Here is an 8,010-nt window from a genome sequence, read left to right as displayed (position 1 = left end):
GGCATATTGAGTACGTCATGGGTAGCATGCCAGGTTCTGTCTACCGTGTGGGAGGGATACACTCAGTAGCTTGCTGGAAAGTTGAAATGTATACTAGGACCAAACCAGAAGTGAAAGGTGTAGAAAAGGAAAAGGTGGGAGGGTCTCTTGTCTCCTGTCCCCTCCACTCTAGGCAGTGACTCAAAAACTATTAAGTGTAGTATGTACCTTTCCACACACACACACATATATATATATGTATATATATATATATATATATATATACACACACACACACACACACACACACACACACACCAAAGCTGGTTCTTTTTTTTTCTTTTTGGGTCACACCCAACGATGATGCTCAGGGTTACTCCTGGCTCTGCACTCAGGAATTACTCCTGACCATGCTTTTGGGTGGGGGGGACCATATGGGATGCCGGGACCATATGAACTTGGGTTGGTAGCATGTAAGGCAAACACCCTGCTTGCTGTATTATCACTCCAGCCCCAATAAGGCTGGCTGTTTAAGAAAAGTTAAAGATGGGAAACTAGAAACTTAATGACCAAGACTGATCTATGTCTTCCCCTTCATGACCTATTTTTTCTCCAATCAGCGGATGGAATTCAATCAATGCTCACAGGTTAAATGGGAGAGAAGAATTGTCCAGAATTCTCCAGTTTACAGCAGGACAGACACTGGGTAGAGTAAATAGCACAGGACAGAATTTGGAGAGTGATAATGGAGATAATACTGTCACTTGTTATTTGGACCTGGAGAGCCTGAAACACCCTCTTGCTCTCAGAACTTCTATGAAAGGAGAACTCCAGCCATTCCCTCAAGCATACTTCCTCCAGGTAGCTTACTTTTCTCTTCATTCTAGCTATCATGGGGGCTGTGAATGGTGGCTATTTAGGTTTTCTGCTTGACTTACAGTGTGGGATCTGGATGAGACCCAGATTCTTGGAGAATTATCTTGAAAACAGAAGGGAAATTTTAACTAGGCAGATGAGAAGTGGTGCCAGAAGAAAACACAGGGTTTCCCGGAGTAGAAAAAAAAACGCATTCAACAAACAAGTATTATTTGAGCACCTATCTTGTGCACCTATCTTGAAACAGGAAAAAAAAGATGGAAGTAAGGAAAATAAAATCTGAGGGAGTGGAACAGGTTAGAAAAAGCAGAGGAAACTGAAAAGCCTCGGGCAATAGGCTCTGCCTTTAGGTCTCCATTTCCACCTCTTCACCAAAATCCTCCTCCTTTTCTGCAGTGGCATCCTAGTACTGCTGGTACTCAGAGATGAAGTTATTCATGTTTATTTCAACCTCAGTGAATTCCATCTCATTTATGCCCTCACCTGTGTACCAGTGAAGAAAGCTCTTATGGCAGAACATGGCAGTGTACTGCTCTGAGATACTCTTGAAGAGCTCCTTGATGGTGGTGCTGTTGCCAATGGTGACTGCCATCTTGAGGCCTCGGGGTGGGATGTCACAGACATTAGTCTTGACATTGTTGGGGATCCATTTTACGAAGCAGCTACTATTCTTGTTCTGTGCATTTATCATCTGCTCATCGACCTCCTTCATGGACTTTTCTTCATAATACACAGCAGCCACTGTAGGGTTCACAGGCATTCATCATGTTATTGGTGTTGAAGACCTACTGGGTGACTTCAGGCATGATGAGGGCTCAATACTTCTGGCTGCCATACTTGTTAGAGTGGCAAAGTCAGTCATGAAGTGGAGATGTGAGAAGGGCATCATATTGACTGCCAGCTCATGGAGATCAGCATTGAGCTGGCCATGGAAGTGGAGACAGGTGGTGACACTGCTCATGAGGGCTTAGCCAGATGGTTCAGGTCCCAGTAAGTTGGCGTTATTAGCTTCAGGATGTGAAATCAGATATCATAAAGTGCCTCATTGTCTCATCAGTGTTCTTTGCTAACTGACGGATATAAAGAGTAGCATTATAAGGCTTGACCACTGCGTCAGACACTTTTTGGTGAGGACACTATACTGAAGGTGTTCATGATTCAGTCAGGATAGTCTTCACTGATCTTGCTGATGAGTAGGGTGCCCATTACAAAGCCTGTGTTCCTGCCTAGCAAGTTGGTCAGCTGGAAGCCCTGCAGGCAGTCACAACTCTCAGACTCCTTCCATACCACATCTAGCACTGAGTCAACCAGCTTGACCCTCTCTGTATAGTGCCTCTTGGCCCATTTATTGCCTTCTCCAGATTGACCAAAAATGAAATTTTTGGTCTAAAAATCTGACCAAAAGGACCTGAGCAAACAGAGTCCAGGGTCCCACGTTCTAGAGCCACCAAGATTGTATGAGGAACATATTTGTCACCTGTGGCTTTATTGTATATAGAGATTTGGTCCAGCTGAAGGTCACTGTCACCATAGTAGGTGCTGGTGGAGTCCATGCTGTGCTCATCACTGACCACTTCCTAGAATTTGGCACTATCTTGGTTGTCACATGATCAGCTTGGATGTGAATGATTTCCCTTATGGTTGGCATTTGTTTTCATTTTTCTGCTCATCTCAAGGGGTGTACTGGGCAAGAAACTATGCATATTTTTCCCCTTTTGCTTGTCTGAGGCTGAAAGCCCCAGAGGCTGTAGCAGTGAGGACTGAACAGAATGATTCTGAGAGCTCTGGTCCCACATTTTAATTTTTATTTATTTTAATTTATTTAAACACTAGGGGTTACAAAGCTGTTCATAACACATTTGTTATGGCATTCTATGTTCCAAAACCAATTCCACCACCAGAGTGGCCTTCCTTCCACCATTTTCCCATTTTTCCAACCACCCCCCACCAACTTGGCCCTTTATTTAAAAAATTTTTTATTATTTTTTAAATGTAGGAGCACTGATATTTATTCAGTCATTGATTAAACTAATTGAATTGAGCATGAACTCCACATTACTTTTTAAAATTTTTTAATTGTATAAGTTAGTTCACAATATTTGATTACATTCAATATTCAATCACCAGTCCCACCACCATTACACCTTCCCACCACCAAATTTGAGATGTTTCCATCCCAAGCCCCAATCAGTGTCCCAAACCACAACCAAAATAGTATATTTCATATTGTCTGTAATGAAGAATTGCTGAACATGCTTGCAAAAAAGTGTTCATATAGGAAACTGTGTGAAGATTGTTCTATTTTGACAGGAGCCATTAAGACATCCTATATAATATCACTAACATGTTGATAAAAGTTCGGGTGATATGAGTTTTGGTATATGTATCTGAAAATATGTATGTATGCATATGTATATATATTTCCCCCTATGATTTGTTGCCTGCCATCTGAACCTCATCAAATGTGGTGTGGTAATTATGGAGAATGGGTAGGGAGTGTTTTTATGATGCATCATGTGGCTGCAAAGGCAGTCGTGTGGTCCAGGAAAAAGTTTACTCATGTGAGCGCATGGGGAGTGGCTTTGAGCGTGGTGGCAGTTGGGTTGTGGGGGTTTCTGGCTGCCGGGGCTGGGTCCCTTGGGGCGGGGAGGGCGCTTACCCATCCCCTTCTGGGGCACCCCATGTGAAACAGCCTGGCACAGAGTCCAGTGGCATGGTTATGGGGGCCTCATGTTTTGCTCCCTTTCGGAGAAGCAGCCGTGGGATCTGGACGGTGGCCGATGACGAGATTATCTGGCGCCAGCAGGAGGTGGCTTATGAACATGACCCCTGGGTCACCAGAGACTGGGGAAAGCGGGAAGAGGATCTCTGGTCTTGGTCCCATTAAGCCCAGAGTCCAAGGTCACAAAGTTCTGCATTATCTGGGTTCCGTAGGACTTCACTCAGGTGTGAGGCTTGGTCTGAGCAAGTCGGGAGTCAGGAGTGCCCTTGAGCATTGTGGTGGCTGGGTTGTGGAGGTTTTTGGCTGCCAGGCCTGGGTCCCTTGAGGCGGGAAGGGTTCTCACCCTCGCCACTCTGCGGTGCCCCAAGTGAAAACAGCCTGGCGCGGAATCCCGTGACATGGTTAATCTCCATTGTGAGACTTTGTGTTACTGTTTTTGGCATCTCGAATACGCCAGGGGTAGCTTGCCAGTGTGGGCAGGATACTCTCGGTAGCTTGCTGGGCTCTCCAAGAGGAACAGAGGAATCAAACCCGGGTCCGCTGCATGCAAGACAAATGCCCTACCCGCTGTGCTATCACTCCAGTCTGTACTTCAGTAAAAGAAAATTTGTGAAAATTATATCTCACCATGGGGTCATCAAGCCCTTGTCTGAGGACTTACTAAAGTGGGATGTTACTATTGTGGAATTTGAAGGATCTGTAGAGCTGGGCTTGTGGAAAGTTTTACATGGTGGCAGCTGTGGTATGCAAATATGAATTCCAGAGTTTCTGGTGGTATGGGAGCAATAAGGGGAGGCTGCTCATCCCCACTCCGGGAAGACCCTGAAATTTTCAGCCTGGGATCTCTGCAGAGATTAATTGTGAAGCAGTGGAGTTGGACCATTGTCATGGTGGTCTGTGAGGGTGTGGGTGTGACTGCAAGGCCTTCAGCAGGGCAGAGACTCAGCCCAACCCCCTTCCGAAGGCACCCAGAATTTATACCTGAGAGTCTGTTGTACTCATGAATTTTAGCAGCTTGTCTTACAAATCCTCAGAGATTTAAACGTGAGTCTATAAAACTGGGCTGACATAAATTTACATAGTGGTGATTATGGGATGTGGGTGTGACTGCTGGGGCTTCCCAGAAGTGTTGGAGGGTAAAGGGAGGCTGCCTACCTCCACTATGATAAGACCCCAGAGTGCTCAGCCTGAAAACCTGTGTGCCTGGAATTTTTGTCAGTTTGGCATCTCTGCAGAGATTAGTCGTGAACCAGCAAAATTGTGTACAAAAATTTTAAACAATAAATAGAGCTTGGTAGTTTACTGTATTTGCCTAGACCGAGATTCCATCTTCGAAGACTTTCCTCACAGGGCTCTGTCAGGTACATGGGCATTACATTGGGCATTCCTTTCTCTTGTCCATGAAGACAAAGTTGAGTCTATAGAGAGTGTATACAGTAGGATAGCAGTTTGGATAGTGTGAAAGATAACCAAGGGGCCCTAGTTTTGTGTCTTTCCCAGTGTGACTGAGGAATTAGTCAACTCTCTATGGTCATATACAAGTTTCTTTATGCTTCCCTCTGGTAGTGGGACAGAGTTCCAAATCCCTCAGCAACAAAACAGCTATAGAATATCTGGAGCAGTGCTTCGCTTGGCCACATGCATCAGGCAGAGGAAATATTAACAGTTGTCTAGCAACTAACAGACAGCTTGTGAGCATCGCAAGTGATGGCAAGAATCAATGACACGAAAAGCATGCTTGGAATTAGCTCATTTTTGCAATCGAGCATTGACTTGAACAGATATCAGTGCACAGAATGCTGAGCGATCAGGAAAACCAAAGTGTCAGATTTACCTTCAGCCATTGGGGATAGCACCAAAGTGGTGGAAGGCCAAGGACAGAGAAACATATGAAAAGAAGACTAATGCAGATATGTCACACTCCTCCACAGCAAGGACAACTCCCCCATCTTCCATTTGGGGGTGTCGCTTAAGAAAAACTCATTTTATCTGAAACCAGTTTTAGAATGATTGTAGAAGACAGGGCATGGATCAGCTTGGATCAACACCTTTGGCAATAGATAGACATAGTTAGAAATTCCAGCTCACACTTAACTAGCTGTTTGTGGTAACAGCCCTAAAACCCATTTGAGAAGGACTGGGAACTTCTAAGCAAAGTCTACTTGAGGGAGGTCAGAGATATTTTACAGTAAGTAAGATGCTTACCTTGCATGTAGCTGTCCTCACTTCAACTCCCAACATGATATTGATCCCCCAAATACCATGAGTAATCCCTGAGGACAGAGCCAAAAGTAAACCCTGAGAACTCACCGGGTATGACCCACAAAACAAAAATAATAACAAACATAATTGTAAAACAAAGGGTACTCAGAGTAAATGCAGCAACCCTTATCATTCCTAGTGTAACAGATTTATCCAGGAAACTGCCTGAATCCCACTGCAAGAGATTCTGATTCTGTCATTGGAGGTGAACTATTTTTCTAGTCAGCTTTTCAGATGAGTCTGTAGATATCTTTTAAGTACTATTCTTTGAGACAGAGTGGCCTTTGGTTCAGGAATATATATATAGAGGACCTGGGGGAAAGGCTGTTAGGGGATTCAATAGCTGAGCAGTCCTAACTACTGCACAATGGGCAAAATTCTTTTTCACCCTTTCATGGATAATGGGAGGGGGAGATTGGGCTGCCAGCTGTGAACTTACTTGGTTCCATTAGGTCACATACACTTCAGAGTTGAAGAAAGGATAAAAACCTACCACCCCACCATTTAATTTTCTTCTTGCTTTTACCTGCTACTTTTTGTAGACTCTCCCTCCCCCACTCCCCTCTCTCAGGAGACACAAGTGATTGCTGACTGGACTAAAGTGAGGCTGTTACAGCCATGGTTGATTAAGCTGTTAACGGTGGAGCTCTCTACTTAACAATGGTCTCATTCTCATCAAACTTAGAACAGTAGAGTATCTGATAATGGGATAAAGGACACATCTCCTCTGGATGGTGCTCACCACGTCTGCAGTTCAAACTCCCAGGCTCCCTTGATGCATGTGCAGTTCTACAGCTAGGAAAATGGCTCCCTTTACAGTCACATCCCCCTACCCTCCACTTCCTTTTACAGAGTTTCTCTTTCTGTGGTTTCAGTAACCTTTGGTTAACTGCATTTTGGAAATATCAGATAGAAGGGTACATATATTGTTATAATTGTTCTATTTCATTTTACAATAACTGTAGCTCATGGTGATTCAATAAAAATGGTTGGTATGCCAAATAAGTTTGTGATCCTGCAATTGAAAACATTGTCAGGGGGAGTATGAAAGAAAGAATCAGAAGGTCACAGGATCATCTCTCCTGGTGGTGCTCAAGATCCCTGGGGGTGGGTGGGTGGGGAACAGAATCAAATAAAGGATGTCTGTGTGCCCAGGAAGCACCAATCATTGCTGTCCAATCTCTCAAGCTGTTGGGTTTTGATGACTGCGTCAATGCCCTGGATATCTCTCATGGAGAACGCAATGCCGAGCACCCAGGGAGAAATGAGAATTAACTGCTTAAAAAAAGGAGCTCAACATGGTACTGGAACAAAGGCAGAGCCGTAGACCAATGGAACAGGGTGGAATATCCCTACACACAACCCCAAATGTATGACCATCTAATCTTTGATAAGGGAGCAAGAGATGTGAAGTGGAGCAAGGAAAGCCTCTTTAACAAATGGTGCTGGCACAACTGGACAACCACATGCAAAAATATGGGTTTAGACCTTGACCTGACACCATGCACAAAAGTCAGATCAAAATGGATTAAAGACCTCAACATTAGACCACAAACCATAAGGTACATTGAAGACAAGGTCGGCGAAACCCTCCACGATATTGAAGATAAAGGTATCTTCAAAGGTGACACGGAACTAAGCAATCTAGTAAAAACAGAGATCAACAAATGGGACTACATTAAACTAAAAAGCTTCTGCACCGCAAAAGATACAGTGACCAGAATACAAAGACTATCCACAGAATGGGAAAGGATATTTACACAATACCCATCAGATAAGGGGTTGATATCAATGGTATATAAAGCACTGGTTGAACTCTACAAGAAGAAAACATCCAACCCCATCAAAAAATGGGGCGAAGAAATGAACAGAAACTTTACCAAGGAAGAAATACGAATGGCCAAAAGGCACATGAAAAAGTGCTCTGCATCACTAATCATCAGAGAGATGCAGATCAAAACAACTTTGAGATACCACCTCACACCACAGAGACTAGCACACATCCAAAAGAACAAAAGCAACCGCTGTTGGAGAGGATGTGGGGAGAAAGGGACCCTTCTTCACTGCTGGTGGGAATGCCGACTGGTTCAGCCCTTCTGGAAAACAATTTGGACGACTCTCAAAAAATTAGATATTGAATTCCCATTTGACCCAGCAATACCACTGCTGGG

The 8,010-nt window shown here is 44.1% G+C and overlaps 1 pseudogene; it reads right to left on the bottom strand.

Annotated features, from left to right (window-relative positions):
• Nucleotides 1–1,201: 1,201 nt before the first annotated feature.
• Nucleotides 1,202–2,503, bottom strand: LOC101538981 (tubulin beta chain-like; annotated as a pseudogene).
• Between the last annotated feature and the right edge of the window lie 5,507 nt (nucleotides 2,504–8,010).

This window comes from Sorex araneus, chromosome X (genome assembly GCF_027595985.1).
Source record: "Sorex araneus isolate mSorAra2 chromosome X, mSorAra2.pri, whole genome shotgun sequence".
In the NCBI taxonomy this organism is placed as follows: domain Eukaryota; kingdom Metazoa; phylum Chordata; class Mammalia; order Eulipotyphla; family Soricidae; genus Sorex; species Sorex araneus.
Note: the sequence above shows the minus strand (reverse complement) of the source record. Positions and strands in the feature narration are given on the sequence as shown.